A 20,606-nucleotide genomic window follows, 5' to 3' on the forward strand; every position below is an offset into this window, starting at 1 on the left:
CCTATCTATTCCCCTTACAATTGAATCCCCTATCACTATCGCTCGCCCACTCTTTTTCCTGCCCTCCTGTGCAACAGAGCCAGCCACGGTGCCATGAACTTGGCTGCTGCTGCCCGGTCCTGATGACTCATCCCCCTCAACAGCACTCAAAGCAGTGTATCTGTTTTGCAGTGGGATGACCACAGGGGACTCCTGCACTACCTTCCTTGCACTACTCTTCCTGCTGGTCTTCCATTCCCTCGCTGGCTGTGGACCCTTCTCCTGCGGTAAGACCAACTCGCTACACGTGATACTCACGTCATTCTCAGCATCGTGAATGCTCCAGAGTGAATCCACCTTCAGCTCCAACTCCGCAACGCGGACCGTCAGTAGCCGGAGGTGGACACACTTCCCGCACATATAGTCATCAGGGACACTGGTGTTGTCCCCGTGTTCCCACATGGTACAGGAGGAGCATATCACGTGACCGAGCTGTCCTGCCATGACTTAACCCTTAGATACAATTAAATTGCCGACAACAATGTTAAAAGTTACTGATTAATAAAGAAAAAGAAAAACTACTCACCAATAAGCAGCCAATCACTTACCACGTTGGCTGTGACGTCACCTTTTGATTTCTTTCTACTTCTTTTTTGACTTCTCTCAGCTGGAGCTGCACAAGTCACGCCTCTCTGGACTCCCCGGACTGCTGAGCCTTATATAGGCCGCTGCCTCTCTCGACTCCCGCCTCTCTCGACGCTCCCCGGACTGCTGAGCCTTTTATAGGCCGCTGCCTCTCTCGACTCCCGGTTCTCTCGACGCTCCCCGGACTGCTGAGCCTTTGAAAGGCCGCAGCCTCTCTGGACTCCCATCTCTCTCGATGCTCCCCGGACTGCTGAGCCTTTTATAGGCCGCTGCCTCTCTCGACTCCCGCCTCTCTCGACGCTCCCCGGACTGCTGAGCCTTTTATCGGCCGCTGCCTCTCTGGACTCCCGCCTCTCTCGATGCTCCCCGGACTGCTGAGCCTTTAAAAGGCCGCTGCCTCTCTGGACTCCCGCGCCTCTCGATGCTCCCCGGACTGCTGAGCCTTTTATAGGCCGCTGCCTCTCTCGACGCTCCCTGGACTGCTGAGCCTTTTATAGGCCGCTGCCTCTCTCGACTCCCCCCGGACTGCTCAGCCTTTTATAGGCCGCTGCCTCTCTCGACTCCCCCCGGACTGCTGAGCCTTTTATAGGCCGCTGCCTCTCTCGACTCCCGCCTCTCTCCTACGAATGTTATGTGCATTTAGACAAAGAACTTTTAAATTGGTTTTTTTACCTGTTTTTCCTGCTTTTTTCTTCTGTCCTTCAAACTCACTTTCTACATTTTTGCTTTCTCATTCCAGCTTTACTTCCCTACCGACTGAATCTATTCTCAGGTTCCCATTCCCCTGCCAAGCTCGTTTAAACTCTCCCCAACAGCACTGGCAAACCCCCCCCACCTCCGGCGAGGATATTGGTCCCGGCTCTGTTGAGGTGCAACCCGTCCGGCTTGTACTGGTCCCACCTCCCTCCAGAAGCGTTCCCAATGCATCAGGAATCTAAAGCCCTCCCTCCTGTACCATCTCTCCAGCCACGCATTCATCTGCTCTATTCTCCTATTTCTGTACTCACTAGCTCATGGCACCAGGAGTAATTTTAAATATTACTTTAGACCATGTCACTGTTTATAATTACACATGACCCTGTCTCGGTTTATTTTACATTCGACCCTGCCTCTGTTTATATTACACTAGACCCTGTCCCTGTTTATATTACACTAGACAGTATCACTGCTTATAAATAGAAGTATAGAGTACAAACGCGTGGATATTATGATGAACCTGTACAAAACACTGGTTCGGCCTCAACTGGAGTATTATGCCCAATTTTGTGCAACACACTTTGGGAATAATGTGAAGGCCTCGGAGAGGGTGCAGAAAAGATTTACGAGAATGATTCCAGGGATGAGGGACTTCAGTTACCTGGACAACTGGAGCAGCTGAGGTTGCAAGGGGGATAGAGTATAAAAGCAGAGAAGTCCTGCTACAACGGTACAGGGTTTTGATGAGGCCACACCTGGTGTACTGCGTACAGTTTTGGTCTCTGTATTTAAGGAAGGATATACTTTCATTGGAGGCAGCTCAGAGAAGGTTCACCAGGTTGATTCCTGACATGAGTGGGTTGACTTATGAAGAAAGATTGAGTAGCTTGCGCCTATACTCATTCGAGTTCAGAAGACTGAGAGGTGATATAATTGAAACGTATAAGATATTGAGGGGGCTTGACAAGGTGCATTCAGACAGGATATTTCCACTCATAGGGGAATCTAGAGCTAGGGGGCATAGTTTCAAAATAAGGGATTGCCCATTTAAAACTGAGATGAGGGGGAATTTCTTCTCTCAGGGTTCTAATTTTGTGGCATTCTTTGCCCCAGAGAGCTGTGGAGACCGGATCATTGAATATATTTAAGGCGAAGATAGATAGATTTTTTAGCGATTATGGGAGTAAAGGTTTATGGGGAGCGGGCGGGGAAGTGGAGCTGAGTCCATGATTAGATCAGCCATGATTTTATTGAATGATGGAGCAGGCTCGAGGGGCAAATGGCCGACTCCCATTCTTATTTCTTATGTTCCCCTTAGAGCAGGGAAGATTGAGCGGAGATTTGATAGAGGTGTTCAAAATCATGAGTGGTCTTGCCAGAGTAGATCGTGAGATACTGTTCCCATTGGCAGAAGGGTCGTGAACCAGAGGACACAAATTTGAGGTGATTGGCAAAAGAACCAAAGGCGACACAAGAAAAAACCGTTTTGCGTAGCGAGTGTTTAATATCTGGATTGCACGGCCTGAAAGGGTGGTGGAGGCAGACTCAATCACGGCTTTCAAAAGGGAGTTGGATAAGTACCTGAAAGAAAAACATTTGCAGCGCTGTGGGGTAAGGGCGGGGGAGTGGGACTAGCTGAGGTGCTCTTGCAGAGAGCTGGCACGGGCTCGACGGGCCGAATGTTCTTGTTCCGTGCTGTAACCATTCTCTGATTCTATGGTTCTTACTCTCTCATCATAAGCCTCCATTCCCTTCTCCCTCATATGCTGATCTTCAGTGCATCGATACTGGAAACACAGAGCGACCAATCCAGAGCCGCTCTGTATCAGGGTGGGCGCTGGATGCAGAAGTCGCTCCCTGGCCTCCTGTGTGGGTCTGTTTGTTGCATCAGTTTGAGCTGGATTGGAGAGGGGGGAGAAGCTACTGGGTTTAAACCCCAGTACCTCTGGGCCCAGTCGGGACCAACAATTTCCGATGAGAGACTATCAACGGCGGTGGATTCTAGGGGAGATTAGGTTGTGAAACAGACACTGCCCGCACAATGTAGAAGAGTATTGTTTTAGGAACAAGTATTTCTGTAGGGGCTTTCAATATACAGATTTGTTTTAATCCATTCTTAGGATGTGGGTGTCGCTCGTAGGGCCAGAATATATTTCCAATTTCCATTTGCCCCTTGACAAGGTGATGGTGGACCTTCTCGGACCGCTGCAGTCCGTGTGGTGAAGGCCCTCCCACAATGCTGTTAGGTGAGGAGTTCCAGGATTTTCACCCAGTGACGATGTAGGAACGGTGATATATGCCCAAGTCAGGATGGTGTGAAACTTGGAGGTGATGGATTTCCCATGCACCTGCTGCCCTGGTCCATCTAGGTGGGAGAGGTTGTGGGTTTGGGAGGTTCTGTCAAAGTTCTGGTCGAGTTACATATGTTTAAATTCCCTCCCCTTCGCCCTGCCCACCTCTCCCTCCTCCCATAGAGGCCAGAGTCTTGTGTAGGCCCAGACCGGGTGGTGGGTACCCTTCCCTGAAGGACATTGGTGATCAGTTGGGTTATTATGACAATCCGGCAGCTTTCGTGGTCACTTTTTCTGTTGGCGGCCGCACAAATAGCCAGGTTCATTCAGCTCAATTTCAGAACCTGCATTTGTGTTTTTATGGGTTCTCTCTCACCCACCTTTTTTTTTGTTTGAAACTCACTTTACAGGTTATTAAAAGGAGAAGATTTGTCGACCAGAGGCTCAAACCAAACATCACATTAAGATATGACTGAGTCACTCGATTCATCGGGAATGGACTATCATCGGCCTTTGACCATGGAAGCAAAAAGCACTGTTCACAGTGGGGAGAAATGGTACACGTGCTCTGCATGTGGACAAGGCTTCAGCCGATCAGCCAACCTGGAGAGACACAAGTGCAGTCATACTGGGGAGAAACTGTGTAAATATGGGGACTGTGGGAAATGTTTCAAGCTGGAAACACATTGGCGAGTTCACACTGGGGAGAGGCCATTCAGCTGGTCCGATTGTGGGAAGGGATTCACTTGGTCAGCCGACCTGCTGATACACCAGCGAGTTCACACTGGAGAGAGGCCGTTCACCAGCTCCGAGTGTGGGGAGGGATTCACTCAGCCATCCAACCTGCTGATACACCAGCGAGTTCACACTGGGGAGAGGCCGTTCACCTGCTTCGATTGTGGGAAGGGATTCGTTCGGTCCTCCCACCTGCTGAGGCACCAGCGAATTCACGCTGGGGAGCGGCCATTCACCTGCTCTGAGTGTGGGAGGGTATTCACTCAGTCATCCACCCTGATGAAACACCAGAGAGTTCACAAGTGACTGCAGGGGTGGGATTCTGCTATTATTGCTGCTGTTAATCACATCCCGACTGAACCATGTTCATTCTGACAGTTGAGGTTTGTTTCTGCTGATGCTAATAACTCCTGTAACTTGACTGGAGTTTAATATTTGCGATATAGACAAATAAATTAGTGTTGCTTTCAACATATTGCTGTGGATTTTTGTCTTTACCATGCGGGAGTGTTTAGCATCACCTGGCTGGAGCTCAGTGAGGACAATCTGTGGGGAGGATTGTATGGGGGGAGAACTTCTGCATGGGCACAGTCCTTCAGGGTCACACTGAGAGGGGCAAACGGCACTTTGGTCTTTCTCATCACACTTCACTGTCAGCAAAGTCACCGAGCGGGGTAAACTTGATGGTGTAAGGTGCGGATGATATCCACCCAAGTGTGTTTAAAGAGATGGGATGGGTGCTCTGTTAGCCCCTTGCCCATATCTCCAACAGCTCAGTAGAATCATGGGTAGTTCCCTGAGAGTGGAAGGTAGCACACATAGTTCCCATTTTTCAAATTGGTCACAAGTCAGAGCTCTGGAATTGAAGGCCCATCAACGTGACCTCAATCACTGGGAAGGTGCTTGAAGGGTTCCTGGGAGATGCTGTTTTCCATCATGGGGAAAGGGAAGGGGCCATTAGAGATACTGAACATGGATTCCGGTAAACATGGTCACGTCTTACAAGCTAGCTTGAGTTTGTGAAGAAGTTGTTCGGTTGGTGGATGGGGGAATCTGGTTGACATTGTCTACCTCAAGGTGTCAAACTCATTTTCTATAGTGGGCCTGATCCAATATCCTGGCACTTTGCATAGGCCACATTCAGAAAAAGCTATTAAAATAGGAATACATGAAATAAACTACATCGGAATTTACATTTAGATTTGATTTACTGCCTCTGCTCCCGATCTCTGGCACCTCTGAGCTTGAGCATTCATGAACTGACCCTGCTCAAACCATAACCACAAGGATATCGGTGCATGGTTCTGCCTGTGACCACAAGGCTGTGTCACTGCCACACACACATACCGTTTCCTTGTTTCACATCTCCATACAAACACCATCATCCACACATCCCCTTTCTACACAATTGCAGCAGACATGAGCAAGGACATGAGGCTTATTAAAAGACACATTTCATTACAGCAAAGGTTACACTGGGAGACATGTTCAGTTATCTTCCATTACAGGCAAAATGCCGGGCAAACGAGCAGCACACTGGCACCTGAGCACTGTCTCATCGGCCTACAGGCTTTTCTTAAATATATTTTTTGCCTGGATATAAACATAAACCAGCTTTGCAGACGTGATACTCTATTCACACATAGAAGGTGAGAGAGGTGCAGTGGGGAACATACTAAGTCCAGTAGCTGAAAGTGATTCACAGACTGGGTTTTATGTTTAGTGATCCCGGGCGTGTTACCAATACCAGCAAAGACGAAGCCCATGGAATAAAACGGACAGTGGATACTGTCTCACTGTCAGCGATTCAGAATGAGAAGCTTTAACAACAGCTGATGTTTCACAAAGGGAGACCTCACCAGACCAAAGGACATTGGAGGCGTTTAATGGGCTGTTTGTGTCACTGGGCTACAGGAGGCTATTTGTGACAGAAGGAAAGCTGGTCACAGCAAACAAACAGTTTACCTGCCAGTCCAGGCCCACTCTGGCCCCCACCTTCTCTCTATCACTATTGATGGACACTGCTGCAGTAATTGCTCCTTTGACTTTTCCTCTCTTCTCCCTCCTTCACCCTTAATACACGACCCGACACAATCTCCCTCCCCCGACATCCTCACTGTGCTGGAGTCCACGCCAGTCTCCCCATCTGCTCCTTGTTCTCTCCCTGGATCCTGAAACTACAGTCTTCATCCCAAGGTACTTAAGGAAGTGGCCCGAGAAATAGTGGATGCATTGCTCATCATTTTCCAACAGTCTATCGACTCGGTATCAGTTCCTATGAACTGGAGGGTGGCTAATGTAACACCACTTTTTAAAAAAGGGGGGAGAGGAAAACGGGTAATTATAGACTGGTTAGCCTGACATCGGTCGTGGGGAAAATGTTGGAATCAATTATTAAAGATGAAATAGCAGCACATTTGGAAAGCAGTGACGGGATCGGTCCAAGTCAGCATGGATTTATGAAAGGGAAATCATGCTTGACAAATCTTCGAGAATTGTTTGAGGATGTAACTAGTCGAGTGGACAAGGGTGAACCAGTGGATGTGGTGTATTTGGACTTTCAAAAGTTTTTTGACAAGGTCCCACACAAGAGATTGGTGTGCAAAATTAAAGCACATGGTATTAGGGTTAAAGTATGGATGTGGATAGAGAACTGGTTGGCAGACAGGAAGCATAAAGTCTGGATAAACGGGTACTTTTCAGAATGGCAGGCAGTTACTCGTGAGGTGCCGCATGGCTCAGTGCTGGGACCCCAGCTATTTACAATATACATCAATGATTTAGATGAAGGAATGGAGTGTAATATCTCCAAGTTTGCAGATGATACTAAGCTGGATCGCGGTGTGAGCTGTGAGGAGGATGCTAAGAGGCTGCAGGGTGACTTGGACAGGCAAATGCATGGCAGATGAAGTATAATGTGGATAAATGTGAGGTTATCCACTTGATGGCTAAAACATGAAGACAGAATATTATCTGAATGGCGACAGATTAAGAAAAGGGGAGTTGCAATGGGACAAGGGTGTCATGGTACATCAGTCATTGCAAGTTGGCTTGCAGGTACAGCAGGTGGTGAAAAAGGCAAATGGTAAGTTGGCCTTCATTGCAAGCGGATTTGAGTATAGAAGCAGGGAGGTCTTACTACAGTTGTGCAGGGCCTTCCTGAGGCCTCAACTGGAATTTTGTGCTCAGTTTTGGTCTCTTAATCTGAAGAAGGACATTCTTGCTATTGAGGGAGTGCAGCAAAGGTTCACGTGACTGATTCCAGGGTCGGCAGGACTGACCTATGATGAGAGACTCGATCGACTGGGCCTGTATTCACTGGAGTTTAGAAGAATGAGAGGGGATCTCCTAGAAACATATAAGATTCTGATGGCACTGGACAGGTTCGATGCAGGAAGAATGTTCCCGATGTTGAGAAAGTCCAGAACCAGGGGACATAGTCTAAGGATAAGAGGTAAGCCATTTAGGACCGAGATGAGGAGAAACTTCTTCACTCAAAGTTGTTAACCTGTGGAATTTTCTGCCGCAGAGAGTTGTTGATGCCAGTTCGTTACATATATTCAAGAGTGGGTTAGATATGGCCCTTACCTCTAAAGGGATCAAGTGGTATGGAGAGAAAGCAGGAAAGAGGTACTGAGGTGAATGATCAGCCATGATCTTATTGAATGGTGGTGCAGGCTCGAAGGGCCGAATGGCCAATTCCTGCACCTATTTTCTATGTTTCTATATTTCTAACTAACTCTTCCCCCTCCTGAAGTCTACAGGCTCTAAAACTGAAGCTTGGTGGCCCTCAGTCCCTACTCCTTGATTTACATCCCCTTCTCTCCTCCTCTTTCCCCCTTGGTTGTGTTCCACATTCTGGGCCTTGGGCCTTCCCTGGGGATTCTCAGTATGAACAGGGTGTGTGTGTTGAGACAGGATGTCCCAGTTCTCCACCTTTAAAGGGACAAGGAGAGGACCAGCTTGGCTGAATGGCCCTGCTTAGTGACATCACTGCAGCGCCTAGCAACCATCCTTCCTGAGCCCTGCTCATTATGGGCTGGGTTGAGCTCAGTGCTGTCACAGGAAGGGCAACAGGAGCAGGATGCGAGCCGTGTGGAGCCCAGGATTAATGGGGAGAGGTACAGGATCAATTTATACCTTATTGAGTGAGAAATGTCAGTGTCCCAGACACTCCCTGTCCCTCAGTATCTGTGTCGAGGAGCGACCGATGGGTTCAATCTGCATCTAACCCATGCTGTGCCCGACTGGAGAGTGTTTGATGCTGGCACGAGGTGCTCAGCTCAATGAACACAACATTTTAACCAAAGATGATCAGATAAACCCATCAGCTTCTCCCCTGGACACAGGCCCTGAAGGACCGGGAGTGTCTCTAATAATTTAGCTGGTGCCCTTGATTAAATTTAAGCACCTCACATCTCTTTTTAAAAATTTGTTCAGGGGATGTGTGTCTCGTCTCTCACCTCTCATTCTTCGAAACGCTGGAGAAGAAAGGCCTAGTCTACTCAATCGCTCATAGGACAATCCCCCCATCCCAGCAATCAGTCTGGTGAATCTTCATTGCACTCCCTCTATAGCAAGTTTATCTTTCCTTCGGTCAGGAGACCAAAACTGCACACAATACTCCAGGTGTGGTCTCACCAGGGCCCTGTATAATTGCAGTAAGACGTAAATATTCAAATCCTCTTTTAATAAAGGCCAATAAACCTATTGATTTCTTAATTGCTTGCTGCACCTGCATATTAACTTTTAGCGATTTGTGTACAAGAACACCCACGTCCCTCTGAACAGAATGTTTCCCAAACTCTCACCATTTAAAAAAAATACTCTGCCTTTCTATTTTTACTATAAGTGTCTAACTTAACATTTCTTCACATTATATTTTATTTTCCATGTTCTTGCCCACTCACTGAGCCTGTACATATCCGTTTGAAACCTCTTTTCATCCTCCTCACACTTACATCCCCAACGAGCTTTGTAGCCTCAGCAGACTTCGATATATGACATTTGGTCCCCTCATCCAAATTATTGATATAGATTGTGAATAGCTGGGGCCCAAGCACCGATTCTTGCAGCACCCCACCAGTTACAGCCTGCCAACCCGAAAATCACCCGTTTATTCCTACTCCCTGTTTTCTGTCAATTAACCAATCCTTAATCCTTGCTCGTATAATAATCTCTTGTGAGGCACCTCATCGAATGCCTTCTGTAAATCTAAATACACGTCTGTTCCAATTGGATTCTCACAGCCGCTTTGTCTGACTGTCTCTCTCTTTCCCATCATTTCCGTCTGTCCCTGTCTTTGCCTGTCTCTGTTAGTCCCTGCCTGTAAGCTGAGAAGTATTTCCATCATTTTCTGTTTTAATCTCTATCGCTCTCTCTCGATCTGTCTCTCTCCTTGTCACTGTCTTTATCATTGTCTTTCTCTCACTCTTTCCCTCTCTCTCTCAATAAATCACACACACACATCTCTGTATATGTATATATTTGATTCTTTTTCGCACTCAGTCTTCCTCTCCTTCTCAGTCTCACACTTTCTGTCTCTCGTTGTCTCTATCTTGCTGTCTGTCTCTCCCTGTTTGTCGGTTTGTCTCTGTCTCTCAATGTGTCTGTCGACATCTCATGGTGTCCAGTTCTGTTCACAGTGGCTCGATTCCTGCTCTGACAGAACTGGTACCCGTCAGTTCCTCGTTAGTATACTGGTGAGTACCCCTGCCTGTCACGCGAGAGACCGGGTTTGAATTCCCCAACGGGAAGGCAGTTGTTTCAAGATGTCGAATTTTACTTCTGTTTCTTCGAAGAGATGCATATTAAAAAGTTCCAGAGCAATATCGAACTGTAAAAATACAGGTAGATGAGATTGCCTCGTCCAGATTTTTAGCAAACGGAGAATTTTTCAGGAGTCTTTGGCCGTCTGCTGCACAGAGATGGATGACTGAGTTTTTTCTGAGTAACGTTTAAAAAGGCAGCGACGCAGTAGTCGTGGCCGAGTGGTTAAGGCGATGGACTAGAAATCCATTGGGTTATCCCGCGGAGGTTCGAATCGTGCCCACTACGATTCTCAGCATTTTTCATTCCATTTCACAATTTCACCGGTTCTCTGCCAAACTGATCCTGAGATAGATGGAATAACATCCCACACCTTTCAACTTTGACATGTTTTTCTCATTTATATTAATCTGCAATATTCACGATACATCCGTTTCAAAAATCGCAAACATCAGTCAAAGTTGCGACAGTGATTCAGCCTGTCTATCCCTCGAGATGTCTAAGGCATCTGTGCATGCCCGTTGGTGCGTGCAAATTTTTGGTTATGTGTGTGTGTGTCTCTGTGTCTGTCTATCTCTTTATATGTCTCTGTGTATGTGTAACTGTCTGTGGAAATCATCACTATGAATTTGGTATGTTCTGGAACTTATAAAAACGACTTGGGGAAAATAACACGGTTGTGAAATTTTGTATCGGCTTTGGTTCAGTGGCCGCATTCTCGACTGAATCGGGAGTTTGTCTGTTCAAGTCGCACTCCTGAGACTTGAGCATATCATCTTGGCTAACACTCAAGTGCAGCACTTGGGGAATTTTGCAATGTTGAAGCTGTTGACTTTCGGATGAAATGTTAAATTGAAGCTCCGTCTGCACCCTCGGGTGGATATGAAAGTTCCCAGTGCATTATTCGAAAAAGAATAGGAGAGTTGCCCCCGTGTCAACATTACTAAAAATGTTCGGAAATGCTCACTGAAAGCCGATGTGCATGTGTTTGTATGTGGGGTTGGGGTTGAAACCCAGATTCTCACAGAGACAGAATCCAGGTTCTCACAGGACCAGAATAGCCGAGTGGTTGAGGCGTTGGCCTTAAAACTCAAGGGGTTTGTCCCGCGTGGGTTCGTCCCCCACTCCTGGTATCTCTTTAATTTAACACGGATTTCCTCCCATTCTGATCAGTGAGACCGGATTTTCATCGGTTGAATCAGCAATTTTCTGCAACAATGTGACACTCTGAACCGATAATGAAATGAAATTGTGAAATGTATCTGTGTCGCTCGGTTTCTGCATCTCTCTCTCTCTTCAGAGAGTTTTGTATGTTTGAGTCTTTGTCTCTCTCAGTCTGACTCACTCTGTCTGTCCCTGTTTCTCTGTTTGTCTTTGTCCCTCAATCTGTCTCTTTCTCACGGTGCCACGCCTGGTCCAATGGGATTCTCTCTGACTGTTTGTCTGACTGGCTCTCTCTTTCCCATCATTTCGGTCTGTCCATCTCTTTGCCTGTCTCTGTTAGTCCCTGCCTGTAAGCTGAGAAGTATTTCCATCATTTTCTGTTTTAGTCTCTGTCGCTCTCTATCTATCTGTCTCTCTCCTTGTCACTGTCTTTATCATTGTCTTTCTCTCACTCTTTCCGTCTCTCCCTTAATAGATCACACACACATCTCTGTATATGCATATATTTGAGTCTTTTTCTCACTCAGTCTCCCTCTCCTTCTCAGTCTCACACTTTCTGTCTCTCGTTGTCTCTATCTCGCTGTCTGTCTCTCCCTGTTTGTCGGTTTGTCTCTGTCTCTCAATGTGTCTGTCGACTTCTCCTGGTGTCCAGTTCTGTTCAAAGTGACTCGATTCCTGCTCTGACAGAACTGGGACCCGTCTGTTCCTCGTTAGTATAGTGGTGAGTATCCCTGCCTTTTACGAGGTAGACCGGGGTTCAATTCCCCGACGGGGAGGCAGTTGTTTCAAGATGTCTAATTTTACTTCTGTTTCTTGGAAGAGATGCATATTAAAAAGTTCCAGAGCAATGTGGAACTGTAAAAATACAGACAGATGAGATTGCCTCGTCCAGATTTGTAGCAAACGGAGAATATTTCAGGAGTCTTTGGCCGTCTGCTGCACAGAGATGGATGACTGAGTTTTTTCTGAGTAAAGTTTAAAGAGGCAGCGACACAGTGGTTCTCTGCCAAACTGATCCTGAGATAGATGGAATAACGTCCCACACCTTTCAACTTTGACATTTTTTTCTCATTTTTATTAATCTGCAATATTCACGATACATCCGTTTCAAAAGTCGCAAACATCAGTCAAAGTTGCGACAGTGATTCAGCCTGTCTATCCCTCGAGATGTCTGAGGCATCTGTGCATGCCTGTTGGTGCGTGCAAATTTTTGGTTATGTGTGTGTGGGTCTCTGTGTCTATCTATCTATTTATATGTCTCTGTGAATGTGCAACTGTCACTGGAAATCATCACCATGAATTTGGTATGTCCTGGAACTTATAAAAACGACTTGGGGAAAATAATACGGTTGTGAACTTTTGTATCGGCTTTGGTTCAGTGGCCGCATTCTCGACTGAATCGGGTGTTTGTCTGTTCAAGTCGCACTCCTGAGACTTGAGCATATCATCTTGGCTAACACTCAAGTGCAGCACTTGGGGAATTTTGCAATGTTGAAGCTGTTGACTTTCGGATGAAATGTTGAATTGAAGCTCCGTCTGCACCCTCGGGTGGATATGAAAGTTTCCAGTGCATTACTCGAAAAAGAATAGGAGAGTTGCCCCCGTCTCAATATTCCTAAAAATGTTCCTAAATGCTCACTGAAAGCCGATGTGCATGTGTTTCTATGTGGGGTTGGGGCTGAAGCCCAGATTCTCACAGAGACAGAATCCAGGTTCTCACAGGACCAGAATAGCCAAGTGGTTGAGGCGTTGGCCTCAAAACTCAATGGGTTTGTCCCGCGTGGGTTCGTCCACCACTCCTGGTATCTCTTTAATTTAACACGGATTTCCTCCCATTCTGATCAGTGAGACCGGATTTTCATCGGTTGAATCAGCAATTTTCTGTAACAATGTGACACTCTGAACCGATAATGAAATGAAATTGTGAAATGTATCTGTGTCGCTCGGTTTCTGCCTCTCTCTCTCTCTTCAGAGAGTTTTGTATGTTTGAGTCTTTGTCTCTCTCATTCTGACTCACTCTGTCTGTCCCTGTTTCTCTGTTTGTCTTTGTCTCTCAATCTGTCTCTTTCTCACGGTGCCACGTCTGGTCCAATGGGATTCTCTCTGACTGTTTGTCTGACTGGCTCTCTCTTTCCCATCATTTCGGTCTGTCCATGTCTTTGCCTGTCTCTGTTAGTCCCTGCCTGTAAGCTGAGAAGTATTTCCATCATTTTCTGTTTTAGTCTCTATCGCTCTCTCTCTATCTGTCTCTCTCCTTGTCACTGTCTTTATCATTGTCTTTCTCTCACTCTTTCCCTCTCGCTCTTAATAGATCACACACACATCTCTGTATATGTATATATTTGAGTCTTTTTCTCACTCAGTCTGCCTCTCCTTCTCAGTCTCACACTTTCTGTCTCTCGTTGTCTCTATCTCGCTGTCTGTCTCTCCCTGTTTGTCGATTTGTCTCTGTCTCTCAATGTGTCTGTCGACTTCTCCTGGTGTCCAGTTCTGTTCACAGTGACTCGATTCCTGCTCTGACAGAGCTGGTACCCGTCAGTTCCTCGTTAGTATAGTGGTGAGTATCCCCGCCTGTCACGCGGGAGACCGGGGTTCAATTCCCCGACGGGGAGGCAGTTGTTTCAAGAGGTCGAATTTTACTTCTGTTTCTTGGAAGAGATGCATGTTAAAAAGTTCCAGAGCAATATGGAACTGTAAAAATACAGGTGGATGAGATTGTCTCGTCCAGATTTTTAGCAAACGGAGAATTTTTCAGGGGTCTTTGGCCGTCTGCTGCACAGAGATGGATGACTGAGTTTTTTCTGAGTAAAGTTTAAAAAGGCACCGACACAGTAGTCGTGGACGAGTGGTTAAGGCGATGGACTAGAAATCCATTGGGTTATCCCGCGCAGGTTCGAATCTTGCCGACTAAGATTCTCAGCATTTTTCATTCCATTTCACAATTTAACCGGTTCTCTGCCAAACTGATCCTGAGATAGATGGAATAACGTCCCACACCTTTCAACTTTGACATTTTTTTCTCACTTTTATTAATCTGCAATATTCACGATACATCCGTTTCAAAAATTGCGACAGTGATTCAGCCTGTCTATCCCTCGAGATGTCTGAGGCATCTGTGCATGACCGTTGGTGCGTGCAAATTTTTGGTTACATGTGTGTGGGTCTCTGTGTCTGTCTATCTATTTATATGTCTCTGTGTATGTGCAACTGTCACTGGAAATCATCACCATGAATTTGGTATGTCCTGGAACTTATAAAAACGACTTGGGGAAAATAATACGGTTGTGAAATTTTGTATCGGCTTTGGTTCAGTGGCCGCATTCTCGACTGAATCGGGAGTTTGTCTGTTCAAGTCGCACTTCTGAGACTTGAGCATATCATCTTGGCCAACACTCAAGTGCAGCACTTGGTGAATTTTGCAATGTTATGGCTGTTGACTTTCGGATGAAAAATTAAATTGAAGCTCCGTCTGCACCCTCGGGTGGATATGAAAGTTCCCAGAGCATTACTCGAAAAAGAATAGGAGAGTTGCCCCCGTCTCAATATTACTAAAAATGTTCGTAAATGCTCACTGAAAGCCGATGTGCATGTGTTTGTATGTGGGGTTGGGGTTGAAGCCCAGATTCTCACAGAGACAGAATCCAGGTTCTCACAGGACCAGAATAGCCGAGTGGTTGAGGCGTTGGCCTTAAAACTCAATGAGTTTGTCCCGCGTGGGTTCGTCCCCCACTCCTGGTGTCTCTTTAATTTAACACGGATTTCCTCCCATTCTGATCAGTGAGACCGGATTTTCATCGGTTGAATCAGCAATTTTCTGTAACAATGTGACACTCTGAACCGATTGTGAAATGTATCTGTGTCGCTCGGTTTCTGCCTCTCTCTCTCTCTTCAGAGAGTTTGTATGTTTGAGTCTTTGTCTCTCTCAGTCTGACTCACTCTGTCTGTCCCTGTTTCTCTGTTTGTCTTTGTCTCTCAATCTGTCTCTTTCTCACGGTGCCACGTCTGGTCCAATGGGATTCTCTCTGACTCTTTGTCTGACTGGCTCTCTCTTTCCCATCATTTCGGTCTGTCCATGTCTTTGCTTATCTCTGTTAGTCCCTGCCTGTAAGCTGAGAAGTATTTCCATCATTTTCTGTTTTAGTCTCTATCGCTCTCTCTCTATCTGTCTCTCTCCTTGTCACTGTCTTTATCGTTTTCTTTCTCTCACTCTTTCCCTCTCTCTCTTAATAGATCACACACACATCTCTGTATATGTATATATTTGAGTCTTTTTCTCACTCAGTCTGCCTCTCCTTCTCAGTCTCACACTTTCTGTCTCTCGTTGTCTCTATCTCACTGTCTGTCTCTCCCTGTTTGTCGGTTTGTCTCTGTCTCTCAATGTGTCTGTCGACTTCTCCTGGTGTCCAGTTCTGTTCACAGTGACTCGATTCCAGCTCTGACAGGACTGGTACCCGTCAGTTCCTCGTTAGTATAGTGGTGAGTATCCCCGCCTGTCACGCGGGAGACCGTGATTCAATTCCCCGACGGGGATGCAGTTGTTTCAAGATGTCGAATTTTACTTCTGTTTCTTGGAAGAGATGCATATTAAAAAGTTCCAGAGCAATATGGAACTGTAAAAATACAGGTAGATGAGATTGTCTCGTCCAGATTTTTCGCAAACGGAGAATTTTTCAGGAGTCTTTGGCCGTCTGCTGCACAGAGATGGATGACTGAGTTTTTTCTGAGTAAAGTTTAAAAAGGCAGCGACACAGTAGTCGTGGCCGAGTGGTTAAGGCGATGGACTAGAAATCCATTGGGTTATCCCGCGCAGGTTCGAATCCTGCCGACTACGATTCTCAGCATTTTTCATTCCATTTCACAATTTAACCGGTTCTCTGCCAAACTGATCCTGAGATAGATGGAATAACGTCCCACACCTTTCAACTTTGACATTTTTTTCTCACTTTTATTAATCTGCAATATTCACGATACATCCGTTTCAAAAATTGCGACAGTGATTCAGCCTGTCTATCCCTCGAGATGTCTGAGGCATCTGTGCATGCCCGTTGGTGCGTGCAAATTTTTGGTTACATGTGTGTGGGTCTCTGTGTCTGTCTATCTATTTATATGTCTCTGTGTATGTGCAACTGTCACTGGAAATCATCACCATGAATTTGGTATGTCCTGGAACTTATAAAAACGACTTGGGGAAAATAATACGGTTGTGAAATTTTGTATCGGCTTTGGTTCAGTGGCCGCATTCTCGACTGAATCGGGAGTTTGTCTGTTCAAGTCGCACTTCTGAGACTTGAGCATATCATCTTGGCCAACACTCAAGTGCAGCACTTGGTGAATTTTGCAATGTTATGGCTGTTGACTTTCGGATGAAAAATTAAATTGAAGCTCCGTCTGCACCCTCGGGTGGATATGAAAGTTCCCAGAGCATTACTCGAAAAAGAATAGGAGAGTTGCCCCCGTCTCAATATTACTAAAAATGTTCGTAAATGCTCACTGAAAGCCGATGTGCATGTGTTTGTATGTGGGGTTGGGGTTGAAGCCCAGATTCTCACAGAGACAGAATCCAGGTTCTCACAGGACCAGAATAGCCGAGTGGTTGAGGCGTTGGCCTTAAAACTCAATGAGTTTGTCCCGCGTGGGTTCGTCCCCCACTCCTGGTGTCTCTTTAATTTAACACGGATTTCCTCCCATTCTGATCAGTGAGACCGGATTTTCATCGGTTGAATCAGCAATTTTCTGTAACAATGTGACACTCTGAACCGATTGTGAAATGTATCTGTGTCGCTCGGTTTCTGCCTCTCTCTCTCTCTTCAGAGAGTTTGTATGTTTGAGTCTTTGTCTCTCTCAGTCTGACTCACTCTGTCTGTCCCTGTTTCTCTGTTTGTCTTTGTCTCTCAATCTGTCTCTTTCTCACGGTGCCACGTCTGGTCCAATGGGATTCTCTCTGACTCTTTGTCTGACTGGCTCTCTCTTTCCCATCATTTCGGTCTGTCCATGTCTTTGCTTATCTCTGTTAGTCCCTGCCTGTAAGCTGAGAAGTATTTCCATCATTTTCTGTTTTAGTCTCTATCGCTCTCTCTCTATCTGTCTCTCTCCTTGTCACTGTCTTTATCGTTTTCTTTCTCTCACTCTTTCCCTCTCTCTCTTAATAGATCACACACACATCTCTGTATATGTATATATTTGAGTCTTTTTCTCACTCAGTCTGCCTCTCCTTCTCAGTCTCACACTTTCTGTCTCTCGTTGTCTCTATCTCACTGTCTGTCTCTCCCTGTTTGTCGGTTTGTCTCTGTCTCTCAATGTGTCTGTCGACTTCTCCTGGTGTCCAGTTCTGTTCACAGTGACTCGATTCCAGCTCTGACAGGACTGGTACCCGTCAGTTCCTCGTTAGTATAGTGGTGAGTATCCCCGCCTGTCACGCGGGAGACCGTGATTCAATTCCCCGACGGGGATGCAGTTGTTTCAAGATGTCGAATTTTACTTCTGTTTCTTGGAAGAGATGCATATTAAAAAGTTCCAGAGCAATATGGAACTGTAAAAATACAGGTAGATGAGATTGTCTCGTCCAGATTTTTCGCAAACGGAGAATTTTTCAGGAGTCTTTGGCCGTCTGCTGCACAGAGATGGATGACTGAGTTTTTTCTGAGTAAAGTTTAAAAAGGCAGCGACACAGTAGTCGTGGCCGAGTGGTTAAGGCGATGGACTAGAAATCCATTGGGTTATCCCGCGCAGGTTCGAATCTTGCCGACTACGATTCTCAGCATTTTTCATTCCATTTCACAATTTAACCGGTTCTCTGCCAAACTGATCCTGAGATAGATGGAATAACGTCCCACACCTTTCAACTTTGACATTTTTTTCTCACTTTTATTAATCTGCAATATTCACGATACATCCGTTTCAAAAATTGCGACAGTGATTCAGCCTGTCTATCCCTCGAGATGTCTGAGGCATCTGTGCATGACCGTTGGTGCGTGCAAATTTTTGGTTACATGTGTGTGGGTCTCTGTGTCTGTCTATCTATTTATATGTCTCTGTGTATGTGCAACTGTCACTGGAAATCATCACCATGAATTTGGTATGTCCTGGAACTTATAAAAACGACTTGGGGAAAATAATACGGTTGTGAAATTTTGTATCGGCTTTGGTTCAGTGGCCGCATTCTCGACTGAATCGGGAGTTTGTCTGTTCAAGTCGCACTTCTGAGACTTGAGCATATCATCTTGGCCAACACTCAAGTGCAGCACTTGGTGAATTTTGCAATGTTATGGCTGTTGACTTTCGGATGAAAAATTAAATTGAAGCTCCGTCTGCACCCTCGGGTGGATATGAAAGTTCCCAGAGCATTACTCGAAAAAGAATAGGAGAGTTGCCCCCGTCTCAATATTACTAAAAATGTTCGTAAATGCTCACTGAAAGCCGATGTGCATGTGTTTGTATGTGGGGTTGGGGTTGAAGCCCAGATTCTCACAGAGACAGAATCCAGGTTCTCACAGGACCAGAATAGCCGAGTGGTTGAGGCGTTGGCCTTAAAACTCAATGAGTTTGTCCCGCGTGGGTTCGTCCCCCACTCCTGGTGTCTCTTTAATTTAACACGGATTTCCTCCCATTCTGATCAGTGAGACCGGATTTTCATCGGTTGAATCAGCAATTTTCTGTAACAATGTGACACTCTGAACCGATTGTGAAATGTATCTGTGTCGCTCGGTTTCTGCCTCTCTCTCTCTCTTCAGAGAGTTTGTATGTTTGAGTCTTTGTCTCTCTCAGTCTGACTCACTCTGTCTGTCCCTGTTTCTCTGTTTGTCTTTGTCTCTCAATCTGTCTCTTTCTCACGGTGCCACGTCTGGTCCAATGGGATTCTCTCTGACTCTTTGTCTGACTGGCTCTCTCTTTCCCATCATTTCGGTCTGTCCATGTCTTTGCTTATCTCTGTTAGTCCCTGCCTGTAAGCTGAGAAGTATTTCCATCATTTTCTGTTTTAGTCTCTATCGCTCTCTCTCTATCTGTCTCTCTCCTTGTCACTGTCTTTATCGTTTTCTTTCTCTCACTCTTTCCCTCTCTCTCTTAATAGATCACACACACATCTCTGTATATGTATATATTTGAGTCTTTTTCTCACTCAGTCTGCCTCTCCTTCTCAGTCTCACACTTTCTGTCTCTCGTTGTCTCTATCTCACTGTCTGTCTCTCCCTGTTTGTCGGTTTGTCTCTGTCTCTCAATGTGTCTGTCGACTTCTCCTGGTGTCCAGTTCTGTTCACAGTGACTCGATTCCAGCTCTGACAGGACTGGTACCCGTCAGTTCCTCGTTAGTATAGTGGTGAGTATCCCCGCCTGTCACGCGGGAGACCGTGATTCAATTCCCCGACGGGGATGCAGTTGTTTCAAGATGTCGAATTTTACTTCTGTTTCTTGGAAGAGATGCATATTAAAAAGTTCCAGAGCAATATGGAACTGTAAAAATACAGGTAGATGAGATTGTCTCGTCCAGATTTTTCGCAAACGGAGAATTTTTCAGGAGTCTTTGGCCGTCTGCTGCACAGAGATGGATGACTGAGTTTTTTCTGAGTAAAGTTTAAAAAGGCAGCGACACAGTAGTCGTGGCCGAGTGGTTAAGGCGATGGACTAGAAATCCATTGGGTTATCCCGCGCAGGTTCGAATCTTGCCGACTACGATTCTCAGCATTTTTCATTCCATTTCACAATTTAACCGGTTCTCTGCCAAACTGATTTTGAGATAGATGGAATAACGTCCCACACCTTTCAACTTTGACATTTTTTTCTCATTTTTATAAATCTGCAATATTCACGATACATCCGTTTCAAAAATCGCAAACATCAGTCAAAGTTGCAACAGTGATTCAGCCTGTCTATCCCTCGAGATGTCTGAGGCATCTGTGCATGCCCGTTGGTGCGTGCAAATTTTTGGTTACATGTGTGTGGGTCTCTGTGTCTGTCTATCTATTTATATGTCTCTGTGTATGTGCAACTGTCACTGCAAATCATCACCATGAATTTGGTATGTCCTGGAAATTATAAAAACGACTTGGGGAAAATAACACGGTTGTGAAATTTTGTATCGGCTTTGGTTCAGTGGCCGCATTCTCGACTGAATCGGGAGTTTGTCTGTTCAAGTCGCACTCCTGAGACTTGAGCATATCATCTTGGCTAACACTCAAGTGCAGCACTTGGGGAATTTTGCAATGTTATGGCTGTTGACTTTCGGATGAAAAATTAAATTGAAGCTCCGTCTGCACCCTCGGGTGGATATGAAAGTTCCCAGTGCATTACTCGAAAAAGAATAGGAGAGTTGCCCCCGTGTCAATATTACTA

The 20,606-nt window shown here is 45.8% G+C and overlaps 4 non-coding genes across 4 annotated transcripts; all 4 read left to right on the forward strand.

The window, feature by feature from the left end:
• The first annotated feature begins 13,819 nt into the window (after nt 1-13,819).
• Nucleotides 13,820-13,891, forward strand: trnad-guc (transfer RNA aspartic acid (anticodon GUC)). Its single transcript has one exon. It is a non-coding gene; the product is annotated as a tRNA-Asp (tRNA).
• Nucleotides 13,892-16,029: 2,138 nt separating this feature from the next.
• Nucleotides 16,030-16,110, forward strand: trnas-aga (transfer RNA serine (anticodon AGA)). Its single transcript has one exon. It is a non-coding gene; the product is annotated as a tRNA-Ser (tRNA).
• A 1,838-nt stretch (nt 16,111-17,948) lies between these two features.
• On the forward strand, nt 17,949-18,029 carry trnas-aga (transfer RNA serine (anticodon AGA)). Its single transcript has one exon. It is a non-coding gene; the product is annotated as a tRNA-Ser (tRNA).
• Nucleotides 18,030-19,867: 1,838 nt separating this feature from the next.
• trnas-aga (transfer RNA serine (anticodon AGA)) lies at nt 19,868-19,948 on the forward strand. Its single transcript has one exon. It is a non-coding gene; the product is annotated as a tRNA-Ser (tRNA).
• The last annotated feature ends 658 nt before the right edge of the window (nt 19,949-20,606 follow it).

The sequence above is a fragment of the Pristiophorus japonicus genome, chromosome 23 (assembly GCF_044704955.1).
Source record: "Pristiophorus japonicus isolate sPriJap1 chromosome 23, sPriJap1.hap1, whole genome shotgun sequence".
In the NCBI taxonomy this organism is placed as follows: Eukaryota; Metazoa; Chordata; class Chondrichthyes; family Pristiophoridae; genus Pristiophorus; species Pristiophorus japonicus.